The sequence below is a fragment of the Cetorhinus maximus genome, unplaced genomic scaffold (genome assembly GCF_964194155.1).
Source record: "Cetorhinus maximus unplaced genomic scaffold, sCetMax3.hap1.1 HAP1_SCAFFOLD_167, whole genome shotgun sequence".
NCBI lineage: Eukaryota > Metazoa > Chordata > Chondrichthyes > Lamniformes > Cetorhinidae > Cetorhinus > Cetorhinus maximus.
This window is the reverse complement of record NW_027596153.1, coordinates 98,907-116,407: the sequence shown is the minus strand read 5'-3', so window position 1 is coordinate 116,407 and position 17,501 is coordinate 98,907. Positions and strand designations below refer to the sequence as shown.

Genomic DNA, 17,501 nt, shown 5'->3' with positions numbered 1-17,501 from the left:
CTGTTCTGCTCTGCACTGTTCAGGTCTGTTCTATTCTGTTCTGTTCTGTTCTATAATGTTCTGCTCTGCCCTGCACTGTTCTGTTCTGCTCTGCTCTGCATTGTTTTGATCTGCTCTGCTCTGCTCTGTTCTGTTCTGCTCTGCTCTGTTCTGCTCTGCACTACTCTGCTTTGCACTGCTCTGCTCTGCTCTGTTCTGCTCTGTTCTGCTCTGCTCTGCGCTGTCCTGAGCTGCTCTGCTCTGCACTGCTCTGGTCTGCTCTGCACAGTCCTGATCTGCTCTCCACTGCTCTGCACTGTTCTGCTCTGTTCTGCTCTGTTCTGCTCTGTTCTGCTCTGTTCTGTTCTGCTCTGTTCTATTCTGTTCTGGTCTGCTCTGCTCTCTTCTGCTCTGCTCTGCTCTGTTCTGCTCTGCTCTCTTCTGTTCTGTTCTGCTCTGTTCTGTTCTGCTCTGGTCTGTTTTGCCCTGCTCTGGTCTGTTTTGCCCTGCTCTGGTCTGCTCTGTTCTGCACTGTCCTGATCTGCTCTGCTCTGCTCTGCTCTGCACTGCTCTGCTCTGCTCTGCTCTGTTCTGATCTGCTCTGTTCTGCACTGTTCTGTTCTGTTCTGCTCTGCACTGTTCTGTCTGCTCTGCTCTGCACTCTTCTGCTCTGCTCTGCACTGTTTTGCTCTGCTGTGCTCTGCGTTGTTCTGTTCTGTTCTGCTCTGCACTGTTCTGTTCTGCTCTGCACTGTTCTGTTCTGTTCTGCTCTGCACTGTTCTGTTCTGTTCTGCTCTGCACTCTTCTGCTCTGCTCTGCACTGTTCTGTTCTGTTCTGCTTTGTTCTGCTCTGTTCTGTTCTGCTCTGTTCTATTCTGCTCTGCTCTGCTCTGTTCTGTTCTGTTCTGTTCTGTTCTGTTCTGTTCTGCTCTGCTCTGCTCTGCTCTGCTCTGTTCTGCTCTGCTCTGCGCTGTCCTGAGCTGCTCTGCTCTGCACTGCTCTGGTCTGCTCTGCACAGTCCTGATCTGCTCTCCACTGCTCTGCACTGTTCTGCTCTGTTCTGCTCTGTTCTGCTCTGTTCTGCTCTGTTCTGCTCTGTTCTGCTCTGTTCTGCTCTGTTCTGCTCTGTTCTGCTCTGTTCTGCTCTGCTCTGCTCTGCTCTGTTCTATTCTGTTCTGGTCTGCTCTGCTCTCTTCTGCTCTGCTCTGCTCTGTTCTGCTCTGCTCTCTTCTGTTCTGTTCTGCTCTGTTCTGCCCTGCTCTGGTCTGTTTTGCCCTGCTCTGGTCTGCTCTGTTCTGCACTGTCCTGATCTGCTCTGCTCTGCTCTGCTCTGCACTGCTCTGCTCTGCTCTGCTCTGTTCTGATCTGCTCTGTTCTGCACTGTTCTGTTCTGTTCTGCTCTGCACTGTTCTGTCTGCTCTGCTCAGCACTGTTCTGCTCTGCTCTGCACTGTTTTGCTCTGCTGTGCTCTGCGTTGTTCTGTTCTGTTCTGCTCTGCACTGTTCTGTTCTGCTCTGCACTGTTCTGTTCTGTTCTGCTCTGCACTGTTCTGTTCTGTTCTGCTCTGCACTCTTCTGCTCTGCTCTGCACTGTTCTGTTCTGTTCTGCTTTGTTCTGCTCTGTTCTGTTCTGCTCTGTTCTATTCTGCTCTGCTCTGCTCTGTTCTGTTCTGTTCTGTTCTGTTCTGTTCTGTTCTGTTCTGTTCTGCTCTGCTCTGCTCTGCTCTGCTCTGCTTTGCACTGCTCTGCTCTGCTCTGCTCTGCTCTGCTCTGCACTGGTCTGCACTGATCTGCACTGTTCTGCTCTGTTCTGTTCTGTTCCGTTCTGCTCTGTTCTATTCTGTTCTGCTCTGCTCTGTTCTGCTCTGCTCTGTTCTGTTCTGCTCTGGTCTGTTTTGCCCTGCTCTGGTCTGTTTTGCCCTGCTCTGGTCTGTTTTGCCCTGCTCTGGTCTGTTTTGCACTGCTCTGGTCTGTTTTGCCCTGCTCTGGTCTGTTTTGCCCTGCTCTGGTCTGTTTTGCCCTGCTCTGTGCTGCTCTGTTCTGCTCTGTTCTGCTCTGGTCTGTTCTGTTCTGTTCTGCTCTGTTCTGCTCTGTTCTGCTCTGTTCTGCTCTGTTCTGCTCTGTTCTGCTCTGTTCTGCTCTGTTCTGCTCTGCTCTGTTCTGCTCTGCTCTGTAATGCTCTGCTCTGCTCTGTTCTGTTCTGTTCTGTTCTGCTCTGCTCTGCTCTGCTCTGCTCTGCACTGCACTGTTCTGTTCTTTCTGTTCTATTCTGTTCTGCTCTGTTCTATAATGTTCTGCTCTGCCCTGCTCTGTTATGCATTTTTTTGTTCTGTTCTGCTCGGCTCTGCTCTGTTCTGTTCTGCACTGTTCTGTTCTGCTCTGCACTGTTCTGTTCTGTTCTATTCTGTTCTGTTCTGTTCTGTCTATAATGTTCTGCTCTGCCCTGCAATGTTCTGTTCTGCTCTGCTCTGCATTGTTTTGTTCTGCTCTGCTCTGCTCTGTTCTGTTCTACTCTGCTCTGCTCTGCTCTGCTCTGCTCTGCTCTGCACTGCTCTGTTCTGCTCTGCTCTGCTCTGCGCTGTCCTGATCTGCTCTGCTCTGCTCTGCACTGCTCTGGTCTGCTCTGCACTGTCCTGATCTGCTCTCCACTGCTCTGCACTGTTCTGCTCTGTTCTGCTCTGTTCTGCTCTTTTCTGTTCTGCTCTGTTCTATTCTGTTCTGCTCTGTTCTGCTCTGTTCTGCTCTGTTCTGCTCTGTTCTGCTCTGTTCTGCTCTGCTCTGCTCTGCTCTGCTCTGCTCTGTTCTATTCTGTTCTGGTCTGCTCTGCTCTCTTCTGCTCTGCTCTGCTCTGTTCTGCTCTGCTCTCTTCTGTTCTGTTCTGCTCTGTTCTGCCCTGCTCTGGTCTGTTTTGCCCTGCTCTGGTCTGCTCTGTTCTGCACTGTCCTGATCTGCTCTGCTCTGCTCTGCTCTGCACTGCTCTGCTCTGCTCTGCTCTGTTCTGATCTGCTCTGTTCTGCACTGTTCTGTTCTGTTCTGCTCTGCACTGTTCTGTCTGCTCTGCTCAGCACTGTTCTGCTCTGCTCTGCACTGTTTTGCTCTGCTGTGCTCTGCGTTGTTCTGTTCTGTTCTGCTCTGCACTGTTCTGTTCTGCTCTGCACTGTTCTGTTCTGTTCTGCTCTGCACTGTTCTGTTCTGTTCTGCTCTGCACTCTTCTGCTCTGCTCTGCACTGTTCTGTTCTGTTCTGCTTTGTTCTGCTCTGTTCTGTTCTGCTCTGTTCTATTCTGCTCTGCTCTGCTCTGTTCTGTTCTGTTCTGTTCTGTTCTGTTCTGTTCTGCTCTGCTCTGCTCTGCTCTGCTCTGCTTTGCACTGCTCTGCTCTGCTCTGCTCTGCTCTGCTCTGCACTGGTCTGCACTGATCTGCACTGTTCTGCTCTGTTCTGTTCTGTTCCGTTCTGCTCTGTTCTATTCTGTTCTGCTCTGCTCTGTTCTGCTCTGCTCTGTTCTGTTCTGCTCTGGTCTGTTTTGCCCTGCTCTGGTCTGTTTTGCCCTGCTCTGGTCTGTTTTGCCCTGCTCTGGTCTGTTTTGCACTGCTCTGGTCTGTTTTGCCCTGCTCTGGTCTGTTTTGCCCTGCTCTGGTCTGTTTTGCCCTGCTCTGTGCTGCTCTGTTCTGCTCTGTTCTGCTCTGGTCTGTTCTGTTCTGTTCTGCTCTGTTCTGCTCTGTTCTGCTCTGTTCTGCTCTGTTCTGCTCTGTTCTGCTCTGTTCTGCTCTGCTCTGTTCTGCTCTGCTCTGTAATGCTCTGCTCTGCTCTGTTCTGTTCTGTTCTGTTCTGCTCTGCTCTGCTCTGCTCTGCTCTGCTCTGCTCTGCACTGTTCTGTTCTTTCTGTTCTATTCTGTTCTGCTCTGTTCTATAATGTTCTGCTCTGCCCTGCTCTGTTATGCATTTTTTTGTTCTGTTCTGCTCGGCTCTGCTCTGTTCTGTTCTGCACTGTTCTGTTCTGCTCTGCACTGTTCTGTTCTGTTCTATTCTGTTCTGTTCTGTTCTGTCTATAATGTTCTGCTCTGCCCTGCAATGTTCTGTTCTGCTCTGCTCTGCATTGTTTTGTTCTGCTCTGCTCTGCTCTGTTCTGTTCTACTCTGCTCTGCTCTGCTCTGCTCTGCTCTGCACTGCTCTGCTCTGCACTGCTCTGCTCTGCTCTGCACTGCTCTGTTCTGCTCTGCTCTGCTCTGCGCTGTCCTGATCTGCTCTGCTCTGCTCTGCACTGCTCTGGTCTGCTCTGCACTGTCCTGATCTGCTCTCCACTGCTCTGCACTGTTCTGCTCTGTTCTGCTCTGTTCTGCTCTTTTCTGTTCTGCTCTGTTCTATTCTGTTCTGCTCTGCTCTGCTCTGTTCTGCTCTGCTCTGTAATGCTCTGCTCTGCTCTGTTCTGTTCTGCACTGTTCTGTTCTATTCTGTTCTGCTCTGTTCTATAATGTTCTGCTCTGCCCTGCACTGTTCTGCACTGCTCTGCATTTTTTTGTTCTGTTCTGTTCTGCTCTGCTCTGCTCTGTTCTGTTCTGCTCTGTTCTGCTCTGCACTGTTCTGTTCTGCTCTGCACTGTTCAGTTCTGTTCTATTCTGTTCTGTTCTGTTCTGTTCTATAATGTTCTGCTCTGCCCTGCACTGTTCTGTTCTGCTCTGCTCTGCATTGTTTTGATCTGCTCTGCTCTGTTCTGTTCTGCTCTGCTCTGTTCTGCTCTGCACTACTCTGCTTTGCACTGCTCTGCTCTGCTCTGTTCTGCTCTGCTCTGCGCTGTCCTGATCTGCTCTGCTCTGCTCTGCACTGCTCTGGTCTGCTCTGCACTGTCCTGATCTGCTCTCCACTGCTCTGCACTGTTCTGCTCTGTTCTGCTCTGTTCTATTCTGTTCTGCTCTGCTCTGCTCTCTTCTGCTCTGCTCTGCTCTGTTCTGCTCGGCTCTCTTCTGCTCTGTTCTGCTCTGTTCTGCTCTGTTCTGTTCTGTTCTGCTCTGTTCTGCTCTGTTCTGCTCTGTTCTGCTCTGTTCTGCTCTGTTCTGCTCTGTTCTGCTCTGTTCTGCTCTGCTCTGGTCTGCTCTGGTCTGCTCTGGTCTGTTCTGTTCTGCTCTGCTCTGTTCTGTTCTGTTCTGTTCTGTTCTGTTCTGTTCTGTTCTGCTCTGCTCTGCTCTGCTCTGCTCTGCACTGCTCTGCTCTGCTCTGCACTGTTCTGTTCTTTCTGTTCTATTCTGTTCTGCTCTGTTCTATAATGTTCTGCTCTGCCCTGCACTGTTCTGCTCTGCTCTGCATTTTTTTGTTCTGTTCTGCTCTGCTCTGCTCTGTTCTGTTCTGCTCTGCTCTGCTCTGTTCTGCTCTGTTCTGCTCTGTTCTGCTCTGTTCTGCTCTGTTCTGCTCTGTTCTGTTCTGTTCTGCTCTGTTCTGCTCTGCTCTGTTCTGCTCTGTTCTGCTCTGCTCTGTAATGCTCTGCTCTGCTCTGTTCTGTTCTGCTCTGCTCTGCTCTGCTCTGCACTGTTCTGTTCTTTCTGTTCTATTCTGTTCTGCTCTGTTCTATAATGTTCTGCTCTGCCCTGCACTGTTCTGCTCTGCTCTGCATTTTTTTGTTCTGTTCTGCTCTGCTCTGCTCTGTTCTGTTCTGCTCTGCTCTGTTCTGCTCTGCACTGCACTGCACAGCACTGTTCTGTTCTGCTCTGCACTGTTCTGTTCTGTTCTATTCTGTTCTGTTCTGTTCTGTTCTATAATGTTCTGCTCTGCCCTGCACTGTTCTGTTCTGCTCTGCTCTGCATTGTTTTGTTCTGCTCTGCTCTGCTCTGCTCTGCTCTGTTCTGCTCTGCTCTGCTCTGTTCTGCTCTGCACTGCTCTGCTTTGCACTGCTCTGCTCTGCTCTGTTCTGCTCTGCTCTGCTCTGCGCTGTCCTGATCTGCTCTGCTCTGCTCTGCACTGCTCTGGTCTGCTCTGCACTGTCCTGATCTGCTCTCCACTGCTCTGCACTGTTCTGCTCTGTTCTGCTCTGTTCTGCTCTGTTCTGCTCTTTTCTGCTCTGTTCTGCTCTGTTCTGCTCTGTTCTGCTCTGTTCTGCTCTGTTTTGTTCTGCTTTGTTCTATTCTGTTATGTTCTTCTCTGTTCTGTTCCGTTCCCTTTTGTTCTGCTCTTTTCTTTTTGTTCTGTCCTGCTCTGTTCTCCTCCTTCTGCTCTGTTGTTTTCTGTTGTATTTGTTCTGTTCTGCTCCGTTGTGTTCTGTTCCACTCTGTTCCGTTCCTCCCAGCTCTGGTTCTGTTCTGTTCTGCTGGGTTTTGCTATGCTCTGTTTTGCTCTGTTCAACTCTGTTATGCTCTCCTCTGTTTGGCTCTGTTCTGTTCTGTTCTTCTCTGTTCCTATCTGTTCTCCTTTGTTCTGCTCTATTTTGCTCTGTTCTTCTCTGCTCTCTTTTGTTGTGTTCGGTTCCACTCTGTTCTGTCCTGTTCTCTTCTCCTCTGCCCTGTTCTGCATGTTCTGTTGTGTTCCACTCTGTTCCCTTCTCCTCTGCCCTGTTCTGTTTTGCTCTATTCTGTTCTGCTCTGTTCTGTTCTGTAACGTTCTTCTCTGTTCTGTTCTGTCCCACTCTATTCTCTTCTGCTCTGCTCTCTTCTTTTTGTCCTGTTCTGCTGTGTCCTGCTCTACTCTGCTCTGTTGTTTACTGTTGTGTTCTGTTCTGCTCTTCTCTGCTGTGTTAGGCTCTGCTTTACTCTGTTCTGTGTTCTGTTCTGTTCTGTTCTGTTCTGTTCTGCTCTGCTCTGCTCTGTTCTGCTCTTTCCTGTTCTGTTCTGTCCTGCTTTGTTCTGTTCTGTTTTGTTTTGCTCTCTTGTGCCCTGTTCTGTTTTCTTGTTTCCTGTTCTGCTCAGCTTTCTTCCATGCTTCCTTCTCTCTCAGTTCTTCTGCTTTACCCATTTATACACTCTCCTTGTCTGATTGATGCATTTTATTCCTCTCATTTTGACTTGGTGCTCCTTTTATTCCACAAATATTTGCCATTTAATCATTTCCCACTCAGTTCCAAGATGCATTGAAGGGGAAGCTGGATAAATCTTTTGGAAAGGAATAGCAGGATATATTAATGAGCTGAGATGAGAAGGTGTGAGAGAGGGGTTTGTCTGGAGTATGTACACCCATATCCAGCAGTTGGGTGAAGGCTCTGTTTTTCTCTATTGGATGTTCTTGTGTGCTATTCATTTTCTTTACTTGTGAACTTGGGCATTGATTCTCCCGCCCTCTTTTCTCTTCTCCTGTTCGTTCTTCCAGTGCTGATGCAGGGCCCTATCAACCTGAACCATTAACATTGATCTGACATGATTGTCCTCCACTCTGCATCTATTTGCAGGCACTGCACCCTGGAAATGCAATGGATAGGATAAGAATCATCAAACGCAGGTTGTCGGCCACCCTACGCAGTAGTCGGCCTCTCGATGACTCTCTCTCCCAACTTGCTGAGCAGATGAGCTTGGAAGAGAATAACTCAAAGGACGATGGTAAGAGGTCCAACCTTTCCCTGGATCCAGAACTTCAGTGCGGCACTTGTTTTGGTATTTTTGTTTGTGTTGACTTCTAACTCCCTCTAGGTTCTGGTGTGTGTTTGGCTGCAGTAAACCCATGGTTCCGCTTCCAGTTTATCAAAGTGCTTGATTGACACAGTCAATTCGGTTTTCTGAATATGTCATGTACTCCAAGGAGAGTTTTATTTTAATTACAGACATGGTTTAATTAGCATCCTAAATATTTGCAGATGATAATGAAAGGTATGTTTGAAGCTCTTGCAGAAATGGTTAGTAAAGTAATCAGTGCAATAGATTCAGAATTCTGAGCATAAATGATTGCCAATAAATAGCTACTGGTGTAAAAAATCTCACTCCTTAGTTTCATTCTATAATCAGCTCTCTCTTTGTGCTTTTAGAATTTTATTTCACTTTCTAACTTCAACAAGAGGTGCAGTATTGTTGATTCTTCCAGAAAGGGTTGCCATAGCTAACCAAGCAAATGCACTGCTAATCTCCCACTGACTGAACTAGCATTAGTGTTTGGTTCATAAGCTTCTCTGTGATCATTCAGAAAGCGGCAGATTCTTCCATTGTGTTTCTCATAAAAGCTTCCAAGGGGTTGTATCAGGAGCGCTGCTCCATCCAAGAATATCAACAAGCCGGACTTTGATACACAAGGCATAATTTCAAAGTTTGCAGATGGTACGGAATTTGGAAAGGTGTGAAATAATGAGTAAGACTGGGTAAACTAGTAAATGATTCTATAAAATGGGCAGACTTCAGGTAGATGAAATTTAAAGCAGAGAAGAGTGAAGTAGCTCAAGAACGAGGGGAGAGAATGTGAACAAAATGATGCAATATTAAAGGGGGTGCAAGAACAGCGAGAGCTGGGGGTTTATGTACACTAATCTTTGACGGTGGCAGGATCAGTTGAAACATGGGGCAGGATTTTTCAGACTGCAGGGGCTCCCACCTGTAAAGTCACACTGTGGAGCATTAGTTGGCTGGAGGCCGGACTTCTGGCCCCATCCAGGGAGACATCTCCCAGCTAATCCTTCCACCAATTATTGATTTCTCTACTAAATGTCTTTCTGATCCACTCTATCTGCATTCCTCCTAATTTTATATGCCTCAATTAAATCTCCCCTCAGCCTCCTCTATTCCAAAGAAACAACCCCAGCCTGTTCAATCCTTCCTCATCGCTAAGATTCTCTGGTCCTAGCAACACCCTTTTAAATCTCCACTACAACCTCTCTAGCATGGTAACATCTTTCCTCTAATGTGGTGACCAGAACTGTACAGAATACTCTAACTGCAGCCTACAGTTCCAGCATCACCTCCCTGCTTTTTTACTCTAGGCCTCAGCTAATAGGCCTACTTGTCCACCTTGTTGAGCTGTCCTGCTCCCTCCAGGGATCTGTAGACATACTCTCCAAGGTTCCTCTGCTCCTCTACACTTTTCAGTAACTTACCATTTATTGTCTATCCCCTTGCCTTGTTTACCATCCTGAAATAAATCACCTCTCATTTCTCCAGATTGAATTCTATTTGTCACTATTCTGCCCAACTGACCAGTCCTTTGATATCTTCCTGAAGCTTTCTTCATTATCAACCACACAAAATTTCTATGTCATCTACAAACTTCTTAATCATGCCCTCGACATTTAATTTTAAATCATTTAAATACCACATAAAGCAAGAGATCCAGCTTGCCCTGTGGACCCCTGCTGGAAACAGCCTTCCAGACACACCCATCGACTCTAACCCTTTTCCTGTCACTGAGCCAATTTGGATCCAAATTGCCATTTTCCCTTGGATCCCATGAGCTTTTAATTTTCTGACTAGTCTGCCATGTGGTATCTTGTTAAAAGCTTTGTTAAAATCCAGGTAGACTAATCAAATGCCCAACCCCCATCGACCCTCCATGTTACCTCATCAAAAAATTCAATCAAGTTAGTCAGACACGACCTTTCCTTAACAAATCCCCGCTGACTGTCCTTGATCAATCTGTGCCTTTCTAAATGATCATTAATCCTCTTCCTGAGAATTTTTTCCAATAATTTGCCTACCACCAAGGTTACACAACTGATCTATAATTACTCGGTCCTCTAGTCCTCTGGCATTGCACCTGTAGCCAGAGAGGATTGGAAAACGAAGGTCAGAGTCTCTGCTATTTCCTCCATTGCTTCTCTTTACAGTTTGGGATCCATTTCACCTGAGCCTGGTGGTTTATCCAAATTTCAAAAATGCTAAACCCCTTAATATTTCCTCTCTCACTATGTTTATATCAATATTTCACATTCTTCTCCCATAACCACAGTGTCTTCTTTGTTCTTCTTTTGTGAAAACAGACGCAAAGTATACATTTGAACTATGCCCACACCTGCCTCTGCACATAAGTTATTCGTACCATTGCTAATTGGCCTGACTCTTTCCTTCGTTGTCATTTTACTCTTTCTGTATTTGCAAAACATCTTTCGGTTTACTTGATTTGATTTAGCAACATTTATTCATGCCCTCTCTTTACATTCCTGATTTCCTTTTTTTCTAATTTCACCTCTGCACTTTCTATACTCCCCTTAGCTTTCTGCAGTGTTGAGCTCTTGCTCTCTGACATAACCTTCCCATTTTTACCTCATCCTGCCCTGTAAGCTCCTTAACACCCTGGATGCAGGGAGGGGTCTAGATTTGAGAGTTCCTCTGCTCCTGCACTTCCTTTACAATTGTACCCTTTATTTTATATTGTCTCTCTGCACCTGGGTGAACTCAGAACTAAAAGTCAGACTGTTGGATACTGAGTGTAAGACACTGCATAGCAGTAATAGGAAAGAGGTTTTTAAAGTACTGAGTCAAACTTCACAAATTCAAAAGCTGCGACACAGGTCAGGAAAAAATATAATGACCTCACAGGGGTGGCCAAGGTAAGTCAAGACACTGAGCGGGGTTTTCCGGTCCCACCTGCTGACGGGATCATCGGTTTTGCCAAAAGGCTTGGCTGGGCTGCCACAACCCCTACAGCCAGAAAATCCCGGCCACTGTTTCCACTGAATATCAATAGAGGCTACAATTACCTCCTCGGCTCTCGTATTCTTTCTCCGTCACCACTTGGGCCTATGTCTAAAACTATCTCATTTAGACATTGGAACATTGACGTACGCTACTCTCTGGATGGAAAGTGCCATCTGTACCTATTCAGCATGGGCTGCGAGAAGTTACTGGGTCATTGTCAGTCAACCAAATATTCCTAACCTGGTCTAGGAAGGTCCTGTCAAATTGTCCTGCTCAAAGTGGCTTTGCCTGTGCTCTTAATGCCAGACGTCCTTCAAAGTTGTTCCTTGAGTCTTGCTGCTGTCGTCATCTCTGAGGCTGTCACTGTCTCCATGGTGTTCTGTGGGCCATGAGAAAATCCCCACAATACATTGCAGATGTGGGGAGTGAACTCCTCCCATTTGTCCATCACCTCCAAAGTATGTGTGGGGACCATCTCCAATGCCGGCTCACAAGCAAAGTTCTCTAATCATAGCTTTTCCCTGAAGCCTGGTCCGCAGAGGTGGTCCCCTTAGCTGAGAGCGATTGGTTCTCTAGCCTCTGTGGAGACATGGGCCTCACCCTAAGACCATAAGATGTGGGAGCAGAAGTAGGCCATTTGGCCCATCGAGTCTGCTCCGCCATTCAATATCATAGCTGATCTGATAATTCTCAACTCCACTTTCCTGCCTTTTCCCCTTGATTCCCTTACTGTTTAAAAATCTGTCTATCTCAGCCTTAAGTATACTTAATGACCCAGCCTCTACGACCCTCTGCGGTAAAGAATTCCACAGACTCACTACGCTCTGAGAGAAGAAATTCCTCCTCATCTCTGTTTTAAATGGACGCCCCCTTACTCTGAAATTATGCCCTCTGGTCCTAGACTCCCCCACAAGGGGAATCAGCCTCTCAGCATTTACCCTGTCAAGCCCCCTAAGAATCTTATATGTTTCAATAAGGTCGCCTCTCATTCTCCTAAATTCTAATGAGTGCAGGCCCAAACTACTCAACCTCTCCTCATTAGAACATCCCCCCATACCCAGGATCAACCTCGTGAACCTTCTCTGGACTGCCTCCAATGCTAGTATACATTTCCTGACATAAGTGGACCAAAACTGTTCACAGTGTTCTAGATGTGGTCTAACTGGTGCCTTGTTAGTTTTAGCGAGACATCTCTATTTTTATACTCCATTCCCTTTGAAATAAAGGCCAACATTCCATTTTCCTTCCCTATTACCTGCTGAATTTGTATCTCAGCTTTTTGGGATTCATGCATGAGGACTCCCAAATCCCTCTGTGCTGCAGCTTTCTGCAGTCTTTCTCCATGTAAATAATGTTCAGCTCCTCTATTCCTCCTGCTAAAATGCATAACCTCACATTTTCCCACATTATATTCCATCTGCCAAGTTTTTGCCCACTCATTGAACCTGTCTATATCCCTCTATAGACTCCTTGTGTCATCCTCACCACTTGCCTTCCCACCTATTTTTGTGTTATGCGCAAACTTGGTGATTTTACATTCTCTTCTCTCATCCAAGTCTTTAATAATATATATTGTAAATAATTGTGACCCCAGCACTGATCCCTGTGGTACTCCACTAGTTACAGTTTGCCATCCCGAAAATGATCCCCTTATCCCAACTCTCTGTCTTCTATTAGTTAGCCAATCTTCTATCCATGCTAATATACTACCCCCAACACCATGGACTCATCTTATTAAGTAGTCTTACGTGTGGCACCTTATCGAACGCCTTTTGGAAATCCAAATATATTACATCTACTGGTTCCCCTTTATCTATCCTGCTTGTTAACCTCCTAAAAGAATTCTAATACATTTGTCAGGCATGATTTCCCCTTCATGAAGCCATGCAGACTCTGATTGATTATATTATGTATTTTTAAATGCTTTGCTATTACATCCTTTATAATAGACAATTAGATGTTAAGCTAACTGGCCTATAGTTACCTGTTTTTTGTCTCCCTCCCTTTTTGAATTTATATTTGCCATTGTCCAATCCGCTGGGACTTTTCCAGAATCTAAGGGTTATTGGAAGATTACTACCTGTGCATCCACTGTCTCTGTAGCTACTTCCTTCAATATCCTAGGATGCAACCCATCAGGTCCAGGGCACTTATTGGCCTTTAGCCTCATTAGTTTCCCTATTAAGTTTTCTCTAGTAATAGTTATTGTATTTATTTCCTCCACACCCACCCCCGACTTTTCCCCTTGATTATTTAGTATTTTTGGAATGCTATTAGTGTCTTCTACTGTGAAGACTGAAGCAAAATATTTATTCAACTCCTCTGCCATTCCCTGGTTCCCCATCATTATTTACCCAGCCTCATTCTCTAAGGGGCCTATGTTCGCTTTGGCCTCTCTCTTCCTTTTTATACACTTAAAGAAGCTCTTACTGCCTGTTTTTATATTACTTGCTAGTTTACCCTCAAAGTTTATTTTCTCCTCCTATTTTTTTAAATCATCTTTTGTTGGTTTTTAAAACTTTCCCAATCCTCTGGTTTACCACTAATCGTTGCCACATTGTATGTTTTTTCTTTCAATCTGATATTATCCTTAACTTCCTTGGTTAACCATGGTTGGTTTATCCCCTTCCTAGAACCCTTCTTTCTCACTGGGGATATATCTTTGTTGAGAGTCATGAACTATTTTCTTAAAGATCTGCCATTGTTCATCAATTGTCTTTTCTGCTAAACTCCTTTCCCAGTCCACTCCTGCCAAATCTGCCCTCATTCCTTTGTAACTACCCTTATTTAAGTTTAGCGCAGTTGTTTCTGACCCAAGTTTCTCACTCTCAAACTGAATGCTAAATTCTACTATATTATGGTCACTGTTTCCTAGGGGATCCTTTACTCTGAGATCATTTATTAAACCTGCCTCATTACACGTTAGCAGATCCAAAATAGCCTGTTGGATTGGATTCACAACATATTGTTCTAGGAAACTGTCCTGAATACACTCTATGAATTCTTGCTCATGTCTACCTCTGCCAATTTGATTTTCCCAATCTACATGAAGATTAAAGTCACCCATGATTAATGTACTGCCTTTTTATATGCCCTAATTATCTCCTGATTCTCTGTCCTATACAATAGCTACTGTCAGGGGGCCTATAGACTACTCCCAACAGTGTCTCCTTCCCTTTGTTATTTCTTACCTCCACCCATATGGATTCTACATCTCCCGATCCAAGATCCTTTCTTGCTGTCGTACTTACTCCATCTCGTACTAACAAAGCTACCTCACCACCCTTTCCTTCTGCCTGTCCTTTCGAAAAGTCACATACCCCTGAATACTTAGTTCCCAGCTTTGATCTCCTTGTAACCACGTCTCTATAATGACTATAAGATCATACCCAATAACCTCTATTTGTGTCGTTAATTCAGTTATTTTGTTCCGAATACGAAGTGCATTTAACTTTGCTTTTTTTTTACCATTTTTTCCCCTTTTGATTCTGTTTGCTGCTTTTTTTTATGTTTGTACACCCTGTACCTTCCTGTCACACTCTGGACATCATTATCTAAATAGCTGCCCTGCAAGGCTTCCATATCCTTTTGCTTTGTTAGCCTATATATCCTCTCTCCAGAACTCTCCGCGCCCCCCCCCCCCCCACCCCCCCAACCGCCCAACCTTCTACTCTGCCAGGCCCACATTTACACTAATGTTCAGGGTTTCACCCAGTCATAGCCTTTCTGACTGGGAGCTCCTAGATCCTCAGTGAGTATCTGTGCTGGACCTAGCACAACGAAGATGCCACAACATGGTTGCTGAGGGAATGGTTGGAGTTAAGGTCGTGGTTTGGCAGCCAAACCCCCCCGGAGTCCACCCCGTAATGTTGATGGGAAACGCAGGATGTGCTCACAGTGTCGATTCCCTAGTTGCAGAAGCAGCTGCTGAATGTAAGGACATTGTCATATTACCAGCAAAGAATCAAGGAGGAGCTTAATGCTGAACACCCATTCACTGAGATAATAGCAACGTTTTAAACATTACAGATGTGCGAACAGTAACCCTGATATGTTGCACACCTGGAACAGGTGAGGAACTAACCCTCTGATTGGAAAAGGAACATGCATCTGGAGCTTTTGATCAGATTTCCTGTGAGATGAACCAGAGCAGATGGTACAGTCATCGCACAGCAAGATCCCGCAAACCCCCTAGAAATGAATGATCAGTTAATCAGCTTTTGCGCTCTGGGATGTTCAGTGTTCAGCTAATAAATTGAGAAAACCTATTTACAACTTATTGAATATCCAGAATCTCATTCAATCATTGAGGCAATAGAGAACTGGCTCTGAGCTGACAGAATCCAGAGGACAGCTGTAAAATATCAGCAGATTATTGAGCTGCTCACACCCCCGCCCTTTCTGGGGGCAATCGTGGTGTAGTGGTAATGTCACTAGATCAGTTAGCCAGAGGCTAACTCTGGGGGTACGAGGCTGAAATGCCATCATGGTATCCGGTGGAATTTTAAATTCCCCACTCTTTCTGATGTAGCTTGGCAAGGTTTTTGTGCAAGTGGACATCCTATAATATGATTAAGACTGAGTGTGAGTGAGGCATTTAAACCATAAACTTCCGTTGATTGGGTCACGAGGAGCAGGAGTTCCCTGGGACACTTGTGAAATGTTACAGCCTCCCTGGACCCAGACTGCACCCCTTCACTCCTGTCAGACACCCCCTGAATTATCCACCCCCCCCTCCATAAGACCCACTGAAATAACCCCTTGTGACATCCCCTGAATTACCCGTCCGCCATGAGACCCCCTGAGTAACCGTCCCTGTAAGACTCCCTGAATTACTCCCTCCTGTGTGGTTCACCCTGAATCATCCCCTTCTGTCAGACCCCCTGAACTGCCACCCTCATGAGACCCCCCTGAATTACCCCCCTGAATCACCCCCTCCTGTGAGAAATGCCTGAATCACCACCCTGCCAGACACCCCTGAATCACCCACCCCATCAGACACCCTTGAATCACCCCCCACCCCCCACCCCACCCCACAATCAGCACCTCATGGGAGAGCCTCCAGAAAGGAGGGGATTTGTAGGCAATTTACAGCTTCATGGGTAATTGCGGTGCACACTGTTTTAAAGGTGTCAGAATCCAAAGGGTTAATAGCACTCAATTTCCCTGTCTAATTGTAGTTACATAATGACTGTGTAAACACAACACTGTCACTGGAAACAGGAACCATTAACACTGTCACTGGCAACAGGAATCAACTGCACTGTCACTGGGAACAGGAAACACCTAACAGCACTGTAGGTGTACCTACACCACATGGACTGCAGTGGTTCACCTTCTCAAGGGCAACTAGGGGTGGGCAATAAATGCTGGCCTAGCCAGCGAAGTGAATATAAGAAAACCAGGAACCACCAACACCATCACTGGGAACAGGAATCAACAACACCTTCACTGGGAACAGGAACCACCAACACCATCACTGGGAACAGGAATCACCAACACCGTCACTGGGAACGGGAAGTACTACCAACACCATCACTGGGAACAGGAAGCACAACCAACACCATCACTGGGAACAGGAACCACCAACACAGCCACTGGGAACAGGAACCACCAACACCATCACTGGGAACAGGAACCCCAAACACCATCACTGGGAACAGGAGTCACCAACACCGTCACTGGGAACAGGAAACACCTACACCATCACTGGGAACAGGAACCACCAACACCATCACTGGGAACAGGAACCACCAACACCATCACCGGGAACAGGAAACACCAACACCACCACTGGGAACAGGAAATACCGCCAACACCACCACTGGGAACAGGAAACACCAACATCGCCACTGGGAATAGGAACCACCAACACCGCTGCTGGGTACAGGAAACAACAACACCGTCACTGGGAGCAGGAAACACCAACACTGTCACTGGGAAAAGTAACCACCAACACCGCCACTGGGAACAGGAAACACCAACACCGTCACTGGGAACAGGAACCACCAATGCTGTCACTGGGAACAGGAACCATCATCACTGCCACTGGGAACAGGAGACACCACCAACGCCGTCACTGGGAACAGGAAATAACAACACCATCACCGGGAACAGGAAACAACAACACCATCACTGGGAACAAGAAACAACAGCACCAACACTGAGAACAGGAACCAGAACCACCAACACCATCACTGGGAATGGGAACCACCAATATCGTCACTGGGAACAGGAAACAACACCACTGTCACTGGGAACAGGAACCACCAACACCGCCACTGGGAACAGGAAACAACAACGCCGTCACTGGGAACAGGAACCACCAACACCGCCACTGGGAACAGGAACCATCATTACCGTCACTGGGAACAGGAACCATCATCACCATCACTGGGAACAGGAACCATCATCACCATCACTAGGAACAGGAACCAGAACCACCAGCACCGTCACTGGGAATGGGAACCACCAACATCATCTCTGGGAACAGGAAACAACAACACCGTCACTGGGAACAGGAACCACCAACACTGCCACTGGGAACAGGAAACACCAACACCGCCACTGGGAACAGGAAACACCACCAACGCCGTCACTGGGAACAGGAAACAACAACACCATCACCGGGAACAGGAAACATCACCAACACAGTCACTGGGAACAGGAAACAACAACACCGCCACTGGGAACAGGAAACAACAACACCATCACTGGGAACAGGAACCACCAACACTGCCACTGGGAATAGGAAACACCAACACCGCCACTGGGAACTGGAAACACCACCAACGCCATCACTGGGAACAGGAAACAACAACACCATCACCGGGAACAGGAAACATCACCAATACAGTCACTGGGAACAGGAAACAACAACACCGTCACTGGGAACAGGAAACAACAACACCGTCACTGGGAACAGGAAACAACAACACCGTCACTGGGAACAGGAACCACCAACACCGCCACTGGGAACAGAAAACACCAACACC

General features: G+C 46.7%; 1 long non-coding RNA gene across 1 annotated transcript in view; it reads left to right on the top strand.

Annotated features, from left to right (window-relative positions):
* The window catches only part of LOC144672956 (uncharacterized), a 506,434-nt gene extending 491,661 nt beyond the window's left edge, over positions 1-14,773 (top strand). Inside the window, exons 2-3 of the long non-coding RNA XR_013574221.1 lie at positions 7,344-7,491; positions 14,536-14,773. This is a non-coding gene — a long non-coding RNA (uncharacterized LOC144672956). The remainder of the gene's footprint in view (positions 1-7,343; positions 7,492-14,535) is intronic.
* Positions 14,774-17,501: the final 2,728 nt, after the last annotated feature.